Consider the following 19,970-nt stretch of genomic DNA (forward strand, 5'->3'; position numbering starts at 1 on the left):
ATAATGTCCTGATTTAAAAAAATAAATCTTTGTTGCAGTCATCCAGAAGGGGAACTGCTTCATCCTTTTTCGACACCCCAAACAATCTTAACAATATAACCTCAAATTCATGAATTGTCCCAATAATATACACAAAGTGAGATTATTCGTCACTACGGTTATGTTCAATACAATTTAAATGCACAACTGTGAATACTGCTTTTAAGACTTTTTTTTCCCCTTTGGAAGGCCGTGCTAAATGCACACAATGTCTGAGCTATCGGTCACAGTTAGGATTGCCTGGGCAAGACTCAGAAGTTGTTTGCCACATGCAGTGGAGAACGGTTCGGGGATTCTTTATTTCGAAAATTATCAGATAATATTTATTATTGTCAAGTCTGCTCGGACGAGAGCTTGCCGGGTGAATTCAAATAGTCGCGATTTCTTTCTCAGCGCGGTTCCAGCAGCAACATAAATCTCATTAAATGCGTCGTGTACCTGCCGGAGCTCTGGTTGGTACAGGGACTGTCAGAACGCCGGGGAAATGCTTTGCAAGCGCACAGTCCATCACGCAGCTTAGAGGGTAACCACCGAACAAACAAAAAGCCGAGTCAAATGGACGCGAGGGAAGCAGAAGGAGAAGTTGGCGAGGAAACGGATTTTTCCAATGTTACCCCGTCTTGAATTCCACCTTGGAGTCAACTGGAAATGATATCGATTACAGCTTCCGCACTTCTGGGACAGAGTTTGGGAATGCGTTTGCTGTGAGCAGTCTTTGCAGGCTGTCTCCCGCAGTAAGTAATCTAGATAATGTCACTATAAAAACACAAAGAGCCTGGGTAGGAATGTGCACCTCAACCCATGGTGGATGTAAGCAGTGGGAATTGAACTGCCCTTACCGTCTCCCCCCAATAGGATCAGTGGCAGCTTGAGGAGTTCACTTGATCATTCCGCTTGCCCATTACAATCGGAAGCCTGGATACATTTTCTTTCATTTTTAAGTGTGGCTACTCAATCGTTTCTCATTATGAACAAGTTCACACTGTATGTGTGCATCCACGAAAGGCCACGTGATGGTCTGTAAATGCTCGCCTGTTTGTCTCCTTCATCTTCCAGCTCCAGCCTCACACTGACATCTTCAATATGCTCTAGGTCCCCAATATCGCGCCAATTTCCAGTCGGGAGCTTCCACCTCCTCTCCTCCTCCATCACCAAATTAAAACAAAAACCAAGAGGCCAAGCGGTTGATGCTTGCACGCTTTGACAGGACAAACAAAATGAATGGGTTAAATTGGAGAGGGGCGATGTGGCCACGCGGGTCTCCCTGGGTCATTGGCGACTTGCGCGCAGAATTAACTCGATATCAAAGTGCAACAGTTCCAGTAAATCCCATAACCAGCAAGCTTAATAGCATCACTTTATCTTTTTGTTTGCTTCCAGCGTTTTCACTCGGCTGCCTGTGTACAGAAACGTGTGACTGACCTGTGCAGTTTCGGCACAGTGTGCATTTGGACATCAAAGCGCTCCAGATGTTCTTCATCGCTGGTTTCTTTCAAGGCGGAGATTTCCCTCTGTCCCAGAGGAGAGGTTAAATCTTTCTGACACATTTACAGTAATTAACTAACACCCGTATTGTCTGTATCTTTAGTTCTAACCGTTTATACACGTAAGGTTCTCCAGGAGTTTGACCACAAGGTTAAGTCTAGGTAATGAATTGTCATTTTCACTGCGCGTCACGAGACTGATTTATTGTTGTAATTGCACTTTACAATGATTTTAAAATATATCTGATAGAAATCTTCGGTGTACAGAGCTGAGCAGTGTGCCTTCCTGGGACACTCGACAGAGGAGTGTCTATTCAGTACTGGGTCAACCTGTTGTAGTTTACCTAACCTGGGTATAAAATTTGACTCACAGGCAGTCTTTATTCCCTTTGTTGCCATCACACTGATAATCAGATCCCAGCATTCAAAGCTGCTGCCTGTCCGCAGAAAAACAAAGAGGGTAACATTGAAAATCTCCGCACAGTCCCCAATTTAGATTCATTGAGTCTTAGAGATGTACAGCATGGAAACAGACCCTTCGGTCTAACCCGTCCATGCCGACCAGATATCCCAACCCAATCCAGTCCCACCTGCCAGCACCCAGCCCATATCCCTCCAAACCCTTCCTATTAATTTTTTTATATTAAAAGTGATCATCGCTTTTCGCTACAATCTTTCCAAGGGTAACTCAATGCGCTTCGCACCATGGCTCAGACTCACTCGAACGGATGTGATGAAATCCTTTTGACAGATTTGAGAAAAGAGAGGATTGTGAAAGGCAGTTCCGACCTGTAAGCCAGTGCCAAGGATTCGAGAGTATTTCTTAAGCAAATAAGTAAATGGATTAAATAAAATGAACGGGACATCCCAATGGCAGAGCGACCGGGCACCTAAATAACAGAATTGAAAGGCGTTTTCTCTTGGCAGTGAAAATTTCATTTCAAATGATTGTTGTCGTAGGGAAGATTTGTAGAGACGTAGGAGGAAGGGGCTTGTAGCTGATCTTCTAAATGAAGAAAAGTACGATATTACTGAGAGAACAAGGCAACTAGATAGTGTGTAACACTGCTATAGTACTGCAGCCAGTATTCACTAGATCAGCGGCCTTTCTTTTTCTTAAAGAAGTGTTTTTGTTTTCCCTGTGATGGTTTAACCGCACACTTGTTAGCGCTGAGTTGAGCTTCACTCTGGTTGAATTCTCCCTGTGACGGTGATTATAACCAGCCAGTCCTCATTGATGTGGATCCTGCGCCCTCCTCCGCCCGCAATGTGTTCAAGTCTCGAAGATTTTTCGTCCGCGAGCGAACTCAGAACCAGCATTTAACCACAAGACCCAATTGTACCTCTCTACCGCTAACTCCCTAACTGGAAAGTTATCATGAACTCGCTTGGACATGGATCAACGTGAAAAGATTCATCAATGCACGTGTACATTTTAATCATCACTTTTAGCAATCAACAAACAATTGATTTTTTTTCACGGACTCTTTACACAGAAGCCTCCCAATTATTTCATAGCCATTTTCAACTATCGATGAGCAGGAGAATCAGGGCCGCTCAGCACACTTGCTTTGCAGTCCAATGATTTCTATTCATGGTTATTTGCGTCTTTCATTTAGACAGCTTGAGGAGGTGTCATAAAACGCGTGAACATCGCTGCATGTTCCATGCCTGACACTAACGCAGTGTTTTTTTTTAATGAGGTGGTGCTCTCTTGAATCTGCATGTTGTTACCGTTCAACCGTTTTGTTGTGTCAAGTGAAACTGAAATGTCAAAAGCTTTCAAATACGTCATTTTAGGTTGACGTGTTACTGTTTCTCTGAATACAGTAATCTGGACTCAATAGAGATTTCAGTGACATCCTGGAAACATTGTTCACAATTCTAAACAAAACAAAATTGTCTTCGAGTTGACGAACTGTCGCCCATCGTGTGCTATCCGTTTTCCTGTCGCCTAAGGGCCTAAAATGAATTAAGTGCCCAAAGAATAGAACAATATGTTGAAGGACGGAGCAGGGAGCCCCCCTACAGCAGGGATGGAAGTCAGGCAACACTATTAGTCAACACTAGTATCATATCCTTGACGTTTGACCAGAATGCTATGATCCTGTCTGGTTCTGCAAATTCTCTCCACTGGCGCCGAGCGATTATAATTCAGAGTTCAATGGGTTCGAAAGATTTCCATACGCACGGACAATTGTTTAACAAATACAAGTTTTTGAACTAACCTGTTCAGAGATATTATTACACATCTCTGGAGCAGGTGGGACTTGAACCCGGGCGACCTGGCCAAGAGGCCGGGACGCTGTTACTGTACCACAAGAAGTCCTCGGGTCTGTTCTGTATTTTCTATAATACCGATCAAGGATTGTTATTCCACATCATTGGAGCAGGGGGACTTGAAGCTGGGCTTTCTGCTTTAGAGATACATCCACTGACATTGTGTCACAAGCGCCCTATAAGTGGTCAATAAATCTGTTTTTATGTCAACCTGTTCAGCGATGTCATCGCACATCTTTAGAGAAGGTGTGGATTTGAACTGGAACCCCCTGGTTTAGAGTTAGAGATACTACCACCGTACCACAAGAGCCCCACAATTGGTCAATGAAAAAAAAATCTAAAATGTTTATTTCCTACACAACTGCTTTCGGTAAAAAAAAAGTCATCACACTAATATTCTCCCTTCATCCGAGCTGAGGAGCAGCATGATATTCGGTAATAACTGTGGTCACCAAAGACCAGCGACTCACCATACTCCTACCAAGGCTATTGAGCTGTTATCCCGTTAGATAGAGATGACCGGTGGGTTAACCTGAGGCGGAGGCAGAAGTTGGGAAGGAGGGCCCTTCATGAGACCAAACGTCATGAGTGCGGAAGCTTGTTCTGGTTTGGTATCTGCACCCAGTGACACAGTCTTCCAGAGTGGACCCGTTAGTGGTGGGATAGTGACAAGTGTCCCGGAGAAAACTGATCAGGAGCAGCTGGGTGAGTGACAGTAGGGGGGTGGGAGAGACAGTAAGGGGTGGGAGTGACAGCAGGAATTGGGAGTGACAGTCGGGGGTGGGAGAGACAGTAGAGGGTGGGAGTGAGAGTAGGAGAGTGGGAGAGACAGTAGAGGGTGGGGGTGAGAGTAGGGGGTGGGAGAGACAGTAGGAGAGTGGGAGAGACAGTAGAGGGTGGGAGAGACAGTAAGGGGTGGGAGTGGGAGTAGGGGGTGGAAGTGAGAGTAGGGGTGGGCGAGACAGTAGGGGGTGGGATTGAGAGTAGGGGGTGGGAGTGAGAGTAGGGGTGGGAGTGAGAGTAAGGGGTGAGCGTGACAGTGGGGAGTGAGAGTGACAGTGGGGGGTGGGAGTGAGAGTTAGGGGTGGGAGTGAGAGTAGGGAGTGGGAGTGACAGGGGTGGGAGTGGGTGTAGGAGGTGGGAGTGAGAGTGGGGTTGGGAGTGAAAGTAGGGGATGGGAGTGAGAGTGGGGTGGGAGTGAGAATGGGGGTGAGAGTGACAGTGGGGGGTGAGAGTGACAGTGGGGGGCGAGAGTGACCATAGGAGGTGAGAGTGAAAGTAGGGGGTGGGAGTGGCAGTAGGGAGTGGGAGTGAGGGTAGGGGGTTGGAGTGAGAGTAGGGGGTGGGAGTCTCAGTAGAGGAGTGGGAGTGAGAATAGAGGTGGGAGTAGGAGTAGGGGTGGGATGATAGTAGGGGGTGGGAGTGGGAGTACAGGAGTGGGAGTGAGAGTAGGGTGGTGAGAGTGACAGTAGGGGGTGGGAGTGAGAGTTGGGGATGGGAGTGAGAGTACGGGTGGGAGTGACAGGGGGTGGGAGTGGGAGTGGGGTGGGAGTGAGAGTGGGGGTCAGAGTGTGAGTAGGGTGTGGGAATGAGAGTAGGGTGTGGGGTGGGAGTGGGAGTAGGGGTGGGAGCGAGTGTGAGGGTGGGAGTGACAGTAGGGGTGGGGTTGGAGTGGGAGTAGGGGGTGGGAGAGAGTGTGGGGGTGGGAGTGACAGTAGGGGTGGGGTTGGAGTGGGAGTAGGGGGTGGGAGAGAGTGTGGGGGTGGTGGGAGAGACAGTAGGGGTGTGGGAGAGACAGTAGGGGGTGGGAGAGAGTAGGGAATGGGAGTGACAGTAGGGGTGGGAGAGTGGGGAGTGGGAGAGACAATGGGGGTGGGTCTGAGATTAGGGGCAGAGTGACAGTAAGGAGTGGGAGTGAGAGTAGGAGGTGAGAGTGAAAGTAGGGGTGGGATGGGAGTGGGAGTAGGGGGTGGGAGCTAGTGTAGGGGTGGTGGGAGAGACAGTAGGGGGTGGGAGCAAGAGTAGGGGAGTGGGAGAGACAGAAGGGGGTGGGAGTGAGAGGGGGAGGTGGGAGTGACAGTAGGGGGTGGTGGTGAGAGTGGGGGTGGGAGTGAGAGTAGAGGTGGGAGAGGCAGTGGGGAGTGGGAGAGACAGTGGGGGGTGGGTGTGAGATTAGGGGGTGGGAGTGACAGTAGGGGTGGGGGTGAGAGTAGGGGGTGCGAGTGAGAGTAGGGGGTGGAGAGACAGGTCGTTCGAAACCCATGGCGCCGATACCTGAGAACAGTTCTAAAAGCGACAAATGCTGGGGATCACAGCGGGTCAGGCAGCAAACTGACGTTTCGAGTCTTGATGACTCTTCATCAGGGCTGAAGTGTGGAGGGGACAGCATCAATACAATAGTGTGGACAGGGGTGGATGGGACCAGTGGATGTAGAGTGCTCATGGAGAAAAGATGTTGATCGTTCAGATTAAGCGATCGGAATGTAAGAATGTGATTAGGGACCAACACCATACATCCCAACTCCCCACATCTACCACCCCCCACCCTCCAAACTAGAGCATAAATGCTGTCATCTCCATACTTCACGTTGGCTCTGATGATGTGTCATCTCGACTGGCAATATTAGCTCGTTGTCTCCACGGATGCTGTCTGACCCGCTGTAATCTCCGGCACTTGCTGTTTTTATACAGATTCCAGCATCTGCAGTAAGTTGCTCCTATATCTTTTTAATTTTGTTTTCTAATCAATCTGTTCATTGATGCTGTTGAAAGCCTCAGGAGCAGGTGGGACTTGAACCTGGCTCAGAGTAGTAACGCTACCATTGTCCATAAAAGCCCTTAAATATGTTTTTGTAACGAACTCTCAATTTATTGCAGATAGTCTAGTTAACCTAGAATGACGCATCTGAAGTGTATAGAACTTGACCCCTGGTCTCCTGGACCAGAGACAGTGGCACTACCACTGTGCCACAACATCCCCTTGGCTTGTCATTTCTGCAATAGTTTGGCTTGTATTGTTTCTAACAGGGTGTTCTTTTTTTTTAAATATTGGAAATGAAGTCCCCAGTTTGCGAAGGGAACGTGGGTTGACTAAGCAGGGCAGGTTAGTGAAGCTCTTTGCAAACCTCCAGAGTAACCCAACCTCTGCCGGAATATCTGAGAACTTTCAGGAATCTTGGGGAAGCGACCGTGGTTATAATCACTTTCCTGTGGAAACAGCGTTTGAGGATGTAGAGACAGTCTCAGAGCGACAGACATGGAGACTAGTGATGAGCTGAAACTCGACGGGAGACCAGGGCTGGCAGAAGCGGCCAAGCTCTTAATTTACAAAGTCTCCCGTTCAGGATTTTATTCGCTGCCTGGTGCAAACAACATTACCGATCGTTTGAACTGAAGCCAACCTTGTCATAAATCAAAGTTACAGGACTCTTTGGGGGCAACGCTCCAAGGAGATAGTTTGTAATGAACTCCGAGCTGTTTGAAATGTCGGAAGGTCCAATCTATAGGATAGTCCTAACTTGTTCCCAATTTATTTCCATAATGCGTGCCCAGTGGAGATGTGGGCGGTGTGTCCTGTGGGTGTATCGATTCCAGTCACCAGGGACATTTCTCTTTCGAGCATTGCGTGCAGACATCTCCAGAGAGTTGTCAGCGATTTCTCACGTGTCATCTAATGTAAGCACAGTAATCACGATTTTGATAATGACCTGAACTTAAGTCAGTGAACAGTAACGATATTGAGGTGAAAGGCAACCTATTTCAAAGCTTAGGAAAATTGAACCCTTCGTTAAAAATCTCCAGATTATCAGGATTCCACCCAACAGCCGCTTCGTGGAATGAGCTGCTGAATTTGGGGATGATGATCTAGCTACAACTGGAAAGTCAGCTATTGTGAGTCCAGCTCTGGGAATGCCAGATTCATGCTGGGTGAAGGGACTTGAGAAACTCGGCTGGCCAAATGCCTCGTGTTATCCCTGACCGCTTTTGGTCTTAACACAGGAGTCTTTTTGATAGCAAGTTTGAAAAAGTAATTGGAAAAAGCAGTTAGACAAAGGTCTGCAGTAAGGTGACAATTGCTGATAAGACGTCGGTCCAGGAGTTGTTGCAATGTTGCACCAAATCAGATGCAACTGTTTATTTTATTGGCGGTCTGGAACGCGCGTCACACCAACAAATGCTTGGCCATATAAAGAGGTTGGAATGCTTTTCCGAATAGCTGTGAACAGACTTGAATCGGTACCGTTCCGTAAAAGAAAAGCTTTTCCCCAAGCCAGTGCCTGGGTTATTAACTGTGATGGATATCACAAAACCCTGTGTTCCTTGCAATGCCATGCCTAGAAAGCTTCCAGTAGTTGTATCATGCTAGCGGTCTGGGGTTTGCAGGAATCGCTTTTTGCTGCAGTGTTCCATCTCGGCGGAGCAGCTCGGTTGTGTTCTGCCAGCGGTGGAGAGAGAAGGTCCAAGCTCCATCCGTGCCTGCCCACTGCACGGAGACACCCCAGTTGTCCGGACATCTTTCTGTTTAGACTATCACTGCTCCCAGAGCGCCTGGAGCTATGTAATAACCAGCTCACATCCGCTGCCAACTTCCAGCTTTTTTTTGACGTTTCCAAGCTGTCAAGCGCATCGACTAGAGAGACGGCTGGATGGTATGAAAAGAAAGAACGCTCGCACTTTCAATTGACTCTGGGCTAACCGGTAGGTGTCATGTCAAAGGCCGCTTGAGCATTCTGTCTGCAGTTTGAAGATTACTCGGGGTGACTGGATTGCAGGTAAAATAAATCCCACCTTGATAAATCCAACTGGCAAATAAATGACACCAAGCGACACGTGTTGGTAGGTTTTAGTTCAGAATATAAGCGTTCCATATCTTTCTGAAGGATGAATTAGAAAGCTCCCGGGCTCCTTTTGTCTGTGTGTGTGACTCACTCTGTGTGGATCTGACACGTTCTCTCAGTCTCTCCGTCTACACGGTGAGATTAGAGAACACTGTGCAGCCGGCAAGATTAAAACGTGCTTTATTAAGGTTTTAGATTAAAGTCCAAATGACATGTCTTTGCTAATGGGAATACATGGCAGTGTCAGCAGCATCAATAATAGCATTGGTAAGAATGCACAGTAACTCTTGTGTGAGGTTGAATTAAATCAGTTTAATTGAGTTATTGTTTAGATACTATAATAGGCAGTATTTTCCAGGGTTGTCGCCTATCCAATCAAATCGATCGGTTGGTAATCTCGAACTAATGGTAATAGAGTTAGAAAGGCGCTTCGACCCATCTGGCCGAGCCCAACATTCGCAAACTGACAGGACTTTTGTCAATAATCTCCTCTTGTCGTCCACCTCAGTTTCCGAAATGTGAATATTAATGAGGACTCGCGGATAGGAGCTAGGATTTAACAAAAGAGCTTTACTGAGGGTCTCCATTTGAACATTACAATAGTTTGAAGTGACTGAGCATCGTGCGGTGTCAAAGATTAATTGAGTGGGCAGAAGCGACGCGTTAGTTACTTCATGGATCTCTCTCGCCCAATTGCCAACTCTTGGTTAGAATACTCGTGCCTTTGAACGGATTGGCACCAGAATCTCGTACAAAAAAAAGAAACGCCAGAACAAGCGGCAAGTTTTGAAACGCTCGCCCCCAGCGGCTTCAGTTGAGTCAAAATAAATTCTCCCCATCTTCCTCCGTCCTATTGCTACTGCCTGATACTCGGCGATTGAACATCTCTGTGCTGCGTACGAAAGCTGCAGCATCTAATTGACTTGGAATCATTCCGTCTGCTGCTGTTAAGCAACAGAACTGCTCCCCTACACACAAAAAAACAATCACTTGCACTGTAGTGGTAACGCTCTTGTTCTGGTGTGTCTGTGTTTTTGCATAGAGACATGTGTAAATATTGGAGTGAAAAGTGATTGGCCCTTGTCGAAATCCACAAAATGGTTGTTTCAATGGGTCCAGGTACAACTGCTGACCACAGTGCAAAATACTGAATAGCTCCGTATCCTTAAACAAATAACCCGCTGCGGATCGATAGGGCGGAAGTTGAAGTGTTGGAAGAGGGTGGCCGTTGTGATTTTTCTCATTGTATCAACTGCCCCTCTATTTCTTGCTTTTCAGGAAATGGGTTGCAATCACAGCACTGGTTTGACACAGAAACGTGTACGGTCGGTTTCTAGAGTGCCCCCAAGCCCCCAGCGGTTGTAATCAGGACAGGGTGGGGAATGGTGCCCTGTGGCAGTGGAGAGGGGGGTGGGGGGGCAAGATGGGAAGCGTCCAGAGATTTCGGACAAACGGCAGAGAGCTGGGATAATGTGCGGAATTATCGGGGCTTCCTGTCTCTTATGTTTCATGTTTCCATTCGAATGCATTCTACATGGCGGCGGCGCATCCATAAGGAGGACTGCTGTTGCAGAGTGACGTCGATTTGCCCCCAGGGTAGGTTTCCCCCTTTCCTGATAGAATCGGTCATAACTCCCTGGGGGAGAAGCGAGCTGTGTGGTACAGTACAGCAGCCGCGTACACTCCTCTCTATAAAGAGCGAGGTTAGTCCCGGCTTGCTCCGCACCCTCGGAGGCTGCTCTGCAATGTGGAGCTTTCCTCTCAAGATGCTGGAACACCAGGAGCAGGCACATTGCTGCTCTGTTACGGCTGACGGCTTCACAAGTCTGACAGGATTGAGAGATGGTGTGGAGGTGCCCCCGGTGTTGGACTGGGAGGGATAAAGATAAAAAAAAAATCACACAACACCAGGTTAAAAGAAGTGACTTAAAAGAAGTTCTGGGGTTTACATGTTAATGAACGGAAACTTGCAACCCATTCTAAAGGATGAGATTTAACAGCAATCTAAGTCTGTTCAATACTGTATATCTTTTAATCGCATGACACTGTAATCTTTTGCCAAAGATTCAGCATCTTATAAACCTGCCCCACTAATTACCTGATGAAGGATTAGCACTCTGAAAGCTAGTGCTTCCAAATAAACCTGTTGAACTATAACCTGGTGTTGTGTGATTTTCAACTTTAGGATTGAAGAAAGAGTGAATAAGTGTTCGGGAGTCACTTCAAATAGCTCTGCAAACCGGTCTCTACATTTTGCAGATACAGTTAATAGTTCTTAAGCATGCTCTTGCTCATAAATATCGTCAGCAAAAGATATTTAAAATATCTTTAATACAGAAAGAGTCGGAGAGAATGTGGGTTTAAGTGGCTTATGTGGAGAGAGAAACAATTTTAACGTTTCGAGTCAGTATGACTTCTCTTTAAAGATGTTTTTATGGAATAAGAAATTGCTGGGCCGACGATATTGTCGGAGGTGAGCATGGCGTTACTACCACCACCCCCGCCCCCCCCTCACCCCTCCCATGATTATGTGGATATTTTCAAGTGTTGGATAGTTCCCATGAAACGCATGGTGGACGCTTGCTCAGGACAGTTGTCCAATCACACGTGCAGATCGGAAAGGCCGATCCCCAACATCAGGGAGCGTGTGGTTACAAACCTCTCTCTCTCGGGGGCTAGATTAGAGTCGTGCTGGAAAAGCACAGCAGGTCAGGCAGCATCCGAGGAGCAGGAAAATCGACGTTTCGGGCAAAAGCCCTTCGCCTGGCAGCATTGGTCCTGATTCATGCCAGAAGAATTGACACCTCAAACTAAAGCCTCTAATAACCGCAAACTGTGTTCTTTTCATGACGTTTGCTTGGCATTCAGAAGGCAAGCTCAGGCTGCTGAAATTCTTGGTTTAATGATGTCCCATCGACTGTTGCCCGCCCCCACACCAGTGCCTGGGACAACTCTTATTAATTTTGGCAAACATCTATTCTAAACAAAACCCTCCTGCTTATTTGGAAACTCGTCGTTTGGTCCGAAAGAGACTTGTAATCTGTGCTTATCCTCATGGGTCTACCCAGCCCTTTATTTCCACTCCTTACCTTAACGACTTCGCTTTTTACACATTTATCCACATCGCCCCCCTCCCCCCAAACCCCGCCCATCCACCTTTTGTTACTGACCCTGGAAATAACAGCTGGCTCGCATTACAAATAGGAGAGAAAGGATGTGTCATTGACTGATTGAATGATCAGTCTTGTGTCATTGACTGATTGAATGATCCTATCATTTTGGATCTTAATGTGCTGTGTGCGCACGGCGTTTCAGCCTGATTTACAAGATGTTTATCTTGACCTAGCGAGAGAAGAGGGGCCCTCGCTCTCCTTAAACCCCATCACACGAATGACCAGACGCAGCCTATGGTCGTGTTCAGCCGGTACTAATCGAAAGGATAAAGGTGAATACGTCATAATCCTCACGGTCTCTCTCATCAGGGAAAGTTGAAAATCACACAACACCAGGTTAAAGTCCAACAGGTTTATTTGGAAGCACTAGCTTCCCTGCTTCTTCATCAGGTGGATGTGGAGCAGGAAAGCAAGTGCTTCCAAATAAATCTGTTGGACTATAACCTGGTGTTGTGTGATTTTCAACTTTGACTACCACGGTCCAATACCATCTCCTCCACATCTTCATTAGAGAAAGGCGATTATGAATCAATGACTGGTGTTGGTTTAACCAGAGGGTCACCAATCCTGTGGCAAGGGCAGAAGTTCAGTAGGAACTTCCTGCTAACTTCAGCTGGTGCGGGATTTGGACACACGCTGTCCCTGTTACTCTTACAAACCGGCCGTCCAGCCAACTGAGCTAACCGACCGGAAACCTCCTCAGTTCAAATCAGCTGCCGTGAAAACCAGGAAGGTTGCTTATAGGAACAATAAACTTGGAAGAGAAGGGTTTGGAGACAGGAGCGAGCAAACTATGCAAAATGAGATGGGATCTGTAACGGATGGAGACTGCCAGAAGTGCTGAGGGGTTTAAAGGATATGTTCAGAGTAAGGCTAGCAATGAGGTGTAAGTGCAGGGAGCGGTAAGGGACTGTGTGAAACCTAGTGTGCAACCTAGTGACTAATGTTTGAAGGATGAGTGGGATTTAGCGGTGTGTGTGTCGGGCAGAGGTGTTAGGAGCAATGGAAGAGATTTGAAGAATGTGGTTGACAGGGTATGGGGAGGGGTGGGGGGAAGCGGTGGTCGGGCGAAATGAAGGTAACCATAGACCACAACCCAATCTCTGTTCCTTCCTCACCTCCTAAATGTTCTTTCTCTACTCATCCCTCTTGCCCATCAGACTTTGCACCTATGAAAAACCTGGCCCAACTCCGAGTTGTCCCCAGTTTTTTTTAGATTACTTACAGTGTGGAAACAGGCCCTTCGGCCCAACAAGTCCACACCGCCCCGCCGAAGCGCAACCCACCCATACCCCTATATCTACCCCTTACCTAACACTACGGGCAATTTAGCATGGCCAATTCACCTGACCTGCACATCTTTGGACTGTGGGAGGAAACCGGAGCACCCGGAGGAAACCCACGCAGACACGGGGAGAATGTGCAAACTCCACACAGACAGTTGCCCCAGGTGGGAATTGAACCCGGGTCTCTGGCGCTGTGAGGCAGCAGTGCTAACCACTGTAGAAGATACTTTGTAGAAGAAGCTGCAAGGGGCTAACTGTGGTGTTTGGTACTCATCCTGAAAGATAGGGGTTTATCTGAATTATTTTTCCACTGCTGCTGTTTGACTTGCTGAATATTCTCAGCATTTTCTGCTCTTCTTTCTGACTCTCAGTTTTGACAGGATTTTGTTTTGGTGGGAGTGTGGGGAGGGGCTGGGCTACTTGATAGTGAGGGGCTTGTGCAAATCGATTCAGTCTGAAACTCATGCTAATCTCGAGCGGTCTGCCGAATTGGATTATGTAGACGACCGGTTAAGCATGAACGGGAATGAGAAGCATGAGTTAGGAGGACGGAGTGGGTGGACAAAACAGGAGGGGTAAAGAGTGCAGGATATGTAGAAGTGAAACGTGGAGCGGCTTTGTGGTCTGAAAGGCAAAAAGTCGTGCAAATACCACTAGGCGCAGTGTAGGTTATCTTTGCAGTTTTACTGAGAGTGAAAACCACGTCATTCATTGGCTCTGCCACTGGGAAGAGGTACAAACGATAAAAGGAACTCTGCGCACATCAAACAGAATGCGTTTTGTCCAGTGTCCTTTTCTATGACACTCGACTAGCATGCAACCAAAAAATATCATATCAAAAAATGCGATAATTCCATCATTTGAATTCCAGGATTTAAAAAAAATGCATGCCCTTCATTCATTATCAACTGATGTGGAGATACTTTGTAGAAGAAGCTGCAAGGGGCTAACTGTGGTGTTTGGTACTCATCCTGAAGGCCTATGTTGCCATATTTTAATGTGCCAAATATCCATTTGGAACCTGAATTCGGAGAGAAATCACTTAAGACCATCTTGAGAATGAAAGTATAAAATGCTTTGATCTCATACTATGTGGAGCATAAATCAAAGGCAACGATATCAAATATACAGCGGTTCTTCAAATAGTATCCAGAGTATTTTGAAATATATTACTGTGACTTTAGACTTTGCAACATGGTATATAACAGATTTGCCTCATGCTGTGATAATACATTACAACAATAACATTTTGACAGGGCATCTGCAGCAGAGAGAGATACCACAGAACAAAATAATCTAGTGAGGAAAAAGGGTTCTGTTTAATATTTTCAGATTCTTTTTTTTTAAAAAGGAACATAATAATTGCTACAGAGCGAACCTTTATCCAGAATTTTATAATGATGGGCCAGATAGCTATAGCTAAATAAATAAAACAATCTGACATTTAGTGACGAATATTGAAGTTCTTTAACAGTGCAGAACACAGGCAATAGGAGGCGTCCTGTAGTTTTTATGAGCAGCAGCTCAAGTTGGACAGGAACTCTGCGAAGGTGATTAAACAGAGGGACAAGTTTATCCAATGATATAACTTCCTTGGACTTTCATAAACCACCTTTATCTGTTTTACCTTTCTTGCTGATGCAGGCCCACTGGCAGTTTATGGCTGACTGTAAGGTCACAAGCTGATTCAGTGCTGTGGGTTTCAGGGAAGGGGCTGCTTACGTCGAGTCTTTATTCCCCTGCTGTAAAGTATGTTTGTTAGTAGCTGTCTGAGGGGCAGAGATTTACCACCGAGCTTAAGAAGCTCCAAAGGGGTTAGATTGTGGTATAGATCCTCTCTTCCTTTGGAGTTCACTGAATTTAGATTGTGCTTACAATTATCACTTTCCTTTTATCTTTTGTGTTCTATCTCTCCCGACTTTTGATCAGGAGATTCTATTCAGTCATTATAAATAAACTTGCCTTCTAACACTATAATACAAATCAACTGCTTTTTGGAATAAATAGTCTCTAGCACATTCTAGGATGTCACTTTAACATGAACTGGCCAAGAGCTCAGTTTTAACATTCTTTTAATTGAATTTAGAATGTTATTTTGCCTGGTGAGTCACACTAATCTGATATAAACGATTCCTTTGAATTATTACCAGATTAATTCAAGCACATATCATGTCTGCTTGTAACATGCGCTTGTGTTTTCCGACTAGTGGTGCAGGACTGCGTGCAATACAAACACTGTGGGGTGCCGGCAATTTAGATATGTGGTAATTCATAGGGAATGAAAGGACATTCCTATCAAAGCGTATCTCACATTACAAAAGATATGCTGGGTAAAAGGATCCCCTCAATGTCTTATTTGACAGTATATGGAAAACATTGTCAACCGTATGTTCAACTGTATGTATAAACCGTCAGACATTTTCAACAAACTGCCTGAGCACAGATGCTTGTCTGTTTTGCTATTACACACAAAAAAATGCCAGAATTTGATTGTTAGTAAGCTGGAATGGATTATGTCACTGACGAGCTACCGATTTGCAGTTTCCCAGAATCGCTGTTTTTGAGCTAAGATATAAGCGAAGCAAGCGCACTCTATTCTTGGTACGATCAAAATTGTAATACTCGAATTCTGCATTAGAATCAGAAGATTCTGGAAACACAATCTGTGTGTGATCCCTCAGAATACGTGAAGGAAACACATCGATTATTATTTCGGGCACAGCAATTTATCTCGGCAAATTGAATGAGAATTAACTGTTCTTTCTCCCCTTTATAGATAACTAGCATTTTTCACTCTAAATCCGTACTGCCAATGTCTCCATCATTGCAGTACAAGTTGACTGGCCTATTGGAATGTGATTTCTTTATCGAGTAACTACTGAGACTTGTTTTGTAGTTATCTAAATGTCTTTGTAATTGTTTTTAGGTATGTTCAATCACCTCTTATATGTATATTTACGTCTGAATACGTGACTTTGCATGAAAGAAAAAAATGGTGCAGTATTAATATGACTGGGCTCGTAATCCAGAACACCAAGCTAATGTTCTGTGGCCATTGGCATGAATCCCACGAAGGCAGGTGGTGACATTAGACTGAAGGGAAAAACAGGGATCCAGCCTAATGGCGACCACTGTGGATTGATGCAAAAACAGAACGTCTGGTTCACCAATGGAAATCTGCCAACTTTACCTTTGCCTGACCTCAATGTGACTCCAAACCCAGAACAATGTTGTCGACTCTTGATTAGGGATGGACATTTAATGCTAGCGACACCCACATTCCATGAACAATTAATATGTCATAAACTTCCATGGTATTAGTATATAGCAGCTCTATGCATCCTGCTAGTATATGGATGAAGATTACAGTATGAAAATGACGCACCCATGTGCAAATTTAATGTCTGGAATGACTTGCTTGAACTTTCCTTGCGGGCATTTAGCGAGTTAACATCTTGAATCTAGATGCGACTGCACTTGCTTTAATCACGGGATATTTGCGTTAAAATGATAAACAGAACAATATAATAGAAAAACAGGGAATGTGTCTCCTCAAAGATGGAAATAAGACGAAGAAGAAATCTGAAACAAAAACAGAAATTGCTGGAGAAATTCAGCAGGTCTGGTAGCATCTGTGGCGAGACCCAAGGGTGACCGGATTCGAAATGTTTCTCTGCCCACTGACACTGCCATACCTGCTGAGATTTTCGAAGTATTTCTGTTTCCTCAAACATGGATTGGCCATCGCTTTGGACAACATCACTAATATCAATGCAGATTAATGTGGAGACCTTCCTCATTTCACAGCACAATTTGAAGGCTATTGAGTCGGGTTTTTGTTGACGAGCTGTCCTTGACATTTGAATGTGCATCAAAGTCAATTTTGATGTACCCTGTGCTAACCACCTGATGAAGGAGCAGCGCTCTGAAAGCTAGCACTTCCAATTCAGACTGCTGGGCTATAACCGGGTGTTATATGGTTTTTAACTTTGTACACCCCAGTCCAACAGCAGAACCTCCAAATCATGTGTTAACCGTGTTAGAGTCAGTGGGTGGCGGTTCAATGTGACATTGTTTGGAAATAGAACATGATTCTACGTAAGTGCACCAAGTTAGGAACAATGGGGTGATTTATCTTTTTTGTTAAATTGTCAAGGGCTTGACACTTTTTGATCTCTGACTGAAAACGTAAAGTGGCGAGCACATAAACTGAGCAGTGTCAGCTTTGTGGAAAGAATATTGATGATCACTGCTGGCCTTCACTTTTTCTGCAAGCTGTCTTCTCAAAACATCTGATATCTAGCATTTATTTTCTCTCTCTTTCTTATCAGTTAAGAACGCCGGAATTTAATTTGAAAAGTTCTCCAGTTTGCGTGCCACACTATGTGGGCAGCTGTCACATCTGGTTAGCGTTAAATTGGCTTTTCTCTGTTGGACCTCAATTCTCTCCAACTAAATCATGCATTTTGTTTCAGTGCTAATCATAGCATGGAAATGTAATCACTTCCAAACTGTGAGGGATGACTTACATGGTCATGACTTACGCTCTAATAGTATTATGCAGGCGCCTCCTTGGAATCCCATTCCCTGGGAAATGAACACAAATGGGTTTTGCTGTCTGTTGTTCGCAAGCGCTTGGGTTCCGGACCACTATCTGGAACATTGAGGGAGAGATAAGTATTAGACAGCGCTTGGTTCCGTGCCCCTAAAGCAGCTTCTTTCTTGATACATATTGTCCTGACGACTGAAAAACACAGCAGTCGGGTGACGGTTGCAAGGATGAAGTTTTGAGCGCCTTCGCCCTTGCCAGGATTAATCTTTTTTTTTGCGCAATGAAATAGATTACTGTGCACCCCTGAAATTGAATTTGTCTGCGAGGTAATTTCATACTGAAATCGTAAGAAAAGTCGATTTGCTCGGTTTTCGAAAACACGCCTGCTACTTCGTATAAGAACCAGGGAATTCAATGCATTGAAGGCCATTTCTAATGTATGAATTTAAAGCGTAGAAGTTTCAGTTTTTCTCAGTGCACTTACAAAGTCTTCCTTTTCTGATCGGTATCATCCCACGTTTCCATGTTTCCCCATTGGTACCAGTTTTAAAATGTGCAAACACTGACAGGTCAGGAAAACTAAACATGCGTTTTTCCAGTTTGGAAAATCTTTTCCCCATAAGCAGAAGCGGAAGTAACAATACACTCCACAAAAGAAATTGGTGTCTATACTCCTTTAACTTCACCTTCTCCTTACCCTGGTCCTCCCTGTTCTACATCGGCTCGGAATCTCCAGACATCTCAAGTTTAACGCTCACCCCGGTATTCAAATTGTTTTAAGACCTTGTTCCTTTCTATTTATGTATCTTTCTCCAACGTTTTAACCTCGCTTTGAACACTGCACTTAATTTTTCTTGAAGTGTGAGTATTTTGCTACTCTAATCAAAATATCTTTTTTTCGTAAAACATGGGGAAGAATTTTTACGTCTCTATAATTAGGATACTCAGCTAATACCATTAAGGAAATGTTATTTTGTGAACCTCTTGGACCCTAGGGTTTTTTGTTTTGAAATCAAAGTATGTCCAGCTGATAACATTTATTCTTATCAAAGCTGTGCTACAACAGTAGTAGATCCAATAAATAAGGATTTTTTTCGTTCTTTCTCTTCATTTACTTGTACTATGTATTTGCAAGCCATTCATAAAATAATCACATGAATCATAATTATGTCATATTTGTTTTTATTCCAATAAGAATCATAGAATCCCTACAGTGTAGAAACAGGCCACTCAGCTCACACTGATCCTTCAAAGAGCCTCTCACCCAGACTCACCCCATTCCTGTAACCCTTCTCTTCCCATGGCTAAACCACCTAGCCTGCTCATCCCTGGAAACTATGAGACATTTCGCACGGTCAGTCCAACTAACTTGCAGATCTTTGAACACTGGGGGGAAACCCATGCAGACACAGGGAGAATGCTCCATACAGGCAGTTGCCCAAGGCTGGAATCAATCCCAGGTCCCTGGCACCGTGAGGCAGCAGTGTTAGCCATCATACCACTGTGCCACCCAACAGTAATTGCTATAAGGTAGTTATAATTACAGTGGATAGTTTGTATAAATCAAACATTACTTAAAACATTAACAGTAGTTGCTGGGAAAGCTCAGCAAGTCTGCCAGCATCTGTGAAGAGAAATCAAAGTTAACATTTTGGATTCAATGATCCTTCCTTAAAACCTTCTTGAGGATAGTTGTATTTTTAAAGAATTATCTACTTCTATGTTAAAACCCAAATGTATGTGAGTTGGCTGATGACCAGTTTGTGATATAGAGTGATATCAACAGCATGGTTCAGTTCCTGTACCAGCTGAGGTTACCCCGAAGGACTCTCCTTCTCAACCTCTTTCCTCACCTGAGGCATAGTGAATTTCAGGTTAAATCACCACCAGGCATCTCTCTCTAATGGGAGAGCAGCCACGTGGTCTGCTAGGGCTTTGATGACATTACTTTTTATGCAAGATCAAATAAGAAAGGAAAAGCTTATGAATATGGAAAAAGCGAACACGGGATGAAGAGAAGCAAAATACTTCATTTAATTATTTGACGTTTCGTCCCGTCTAGGTGACGTCCTCAGTGTCACTCAGTGACACTGAGGATGTCACCTAGAAAGGGGACGAAACACTGCAACACAAATTCCCAGCTCGGCGAACAGAACCACTACAACGAGCACCCAAGCTACATATCTTCTCACAAACTTTGAATTCCCATACTTTTATTATTCTTATATGGAATGTGAGTGTTGCCTGTCAAGAGTGTGGTGCTGGAAAAGGACAGGCAGCATCCGAGGTGCAGGAAAATCGACGTTTCAGGCTCCTCG

At 45.0% G+C, this 19,970-nt stretch overlaps 1 protein-coding gene across 5 annotated transcripts in view; it reads left to right on the forward strand.

Moving 5' to 3' along the window:
* The first annotated feature begins 309 nt into the window (after positions 1-309).
* The window catches only part of chrm2a (cholinergic receptor, muscarinic 2a), a 79,679-nt gene continuing 60,018 nt past the window's right edge, over positions 310-19,970 (forward strand). For 2 of the 5 annotated variants that reach the window (XM_072552146.1, XM_072552150.1), the window contains exons 1-2: positions 310-773; positions 1,420-1,566. The gene's annotated coding sequence lies outside the window, so the exon portion shown is untranslated. Of the gene's footprint in view, positions 774-1,419; positions 1,686-8,029; positions 8,576-19,970 lie in introns of those variants that run through there. The other 3 variants (XM_072552147.1, XM_072552149.1, XM_072552151.1) reach the window with 3 other exon arrangements.

The sequence above is a fragment of the Chiloscyllium punctatum genome, chromosome 32, assembly GCF_047496795.1.
Source record: "Chiloscyllium punctatum isolate Juve2018m chromosome 32, sChiPun1.3, whole genome shotgun sequence".
Taxonomy (NCBI): domain Eukaryota; kingdom Metazoa; phylum Chordata; class Chondrichthyes; order Orectolobiformes; family Hemiscylliidae; genus Chiloscyllium; species Chiloscyllium punctatum.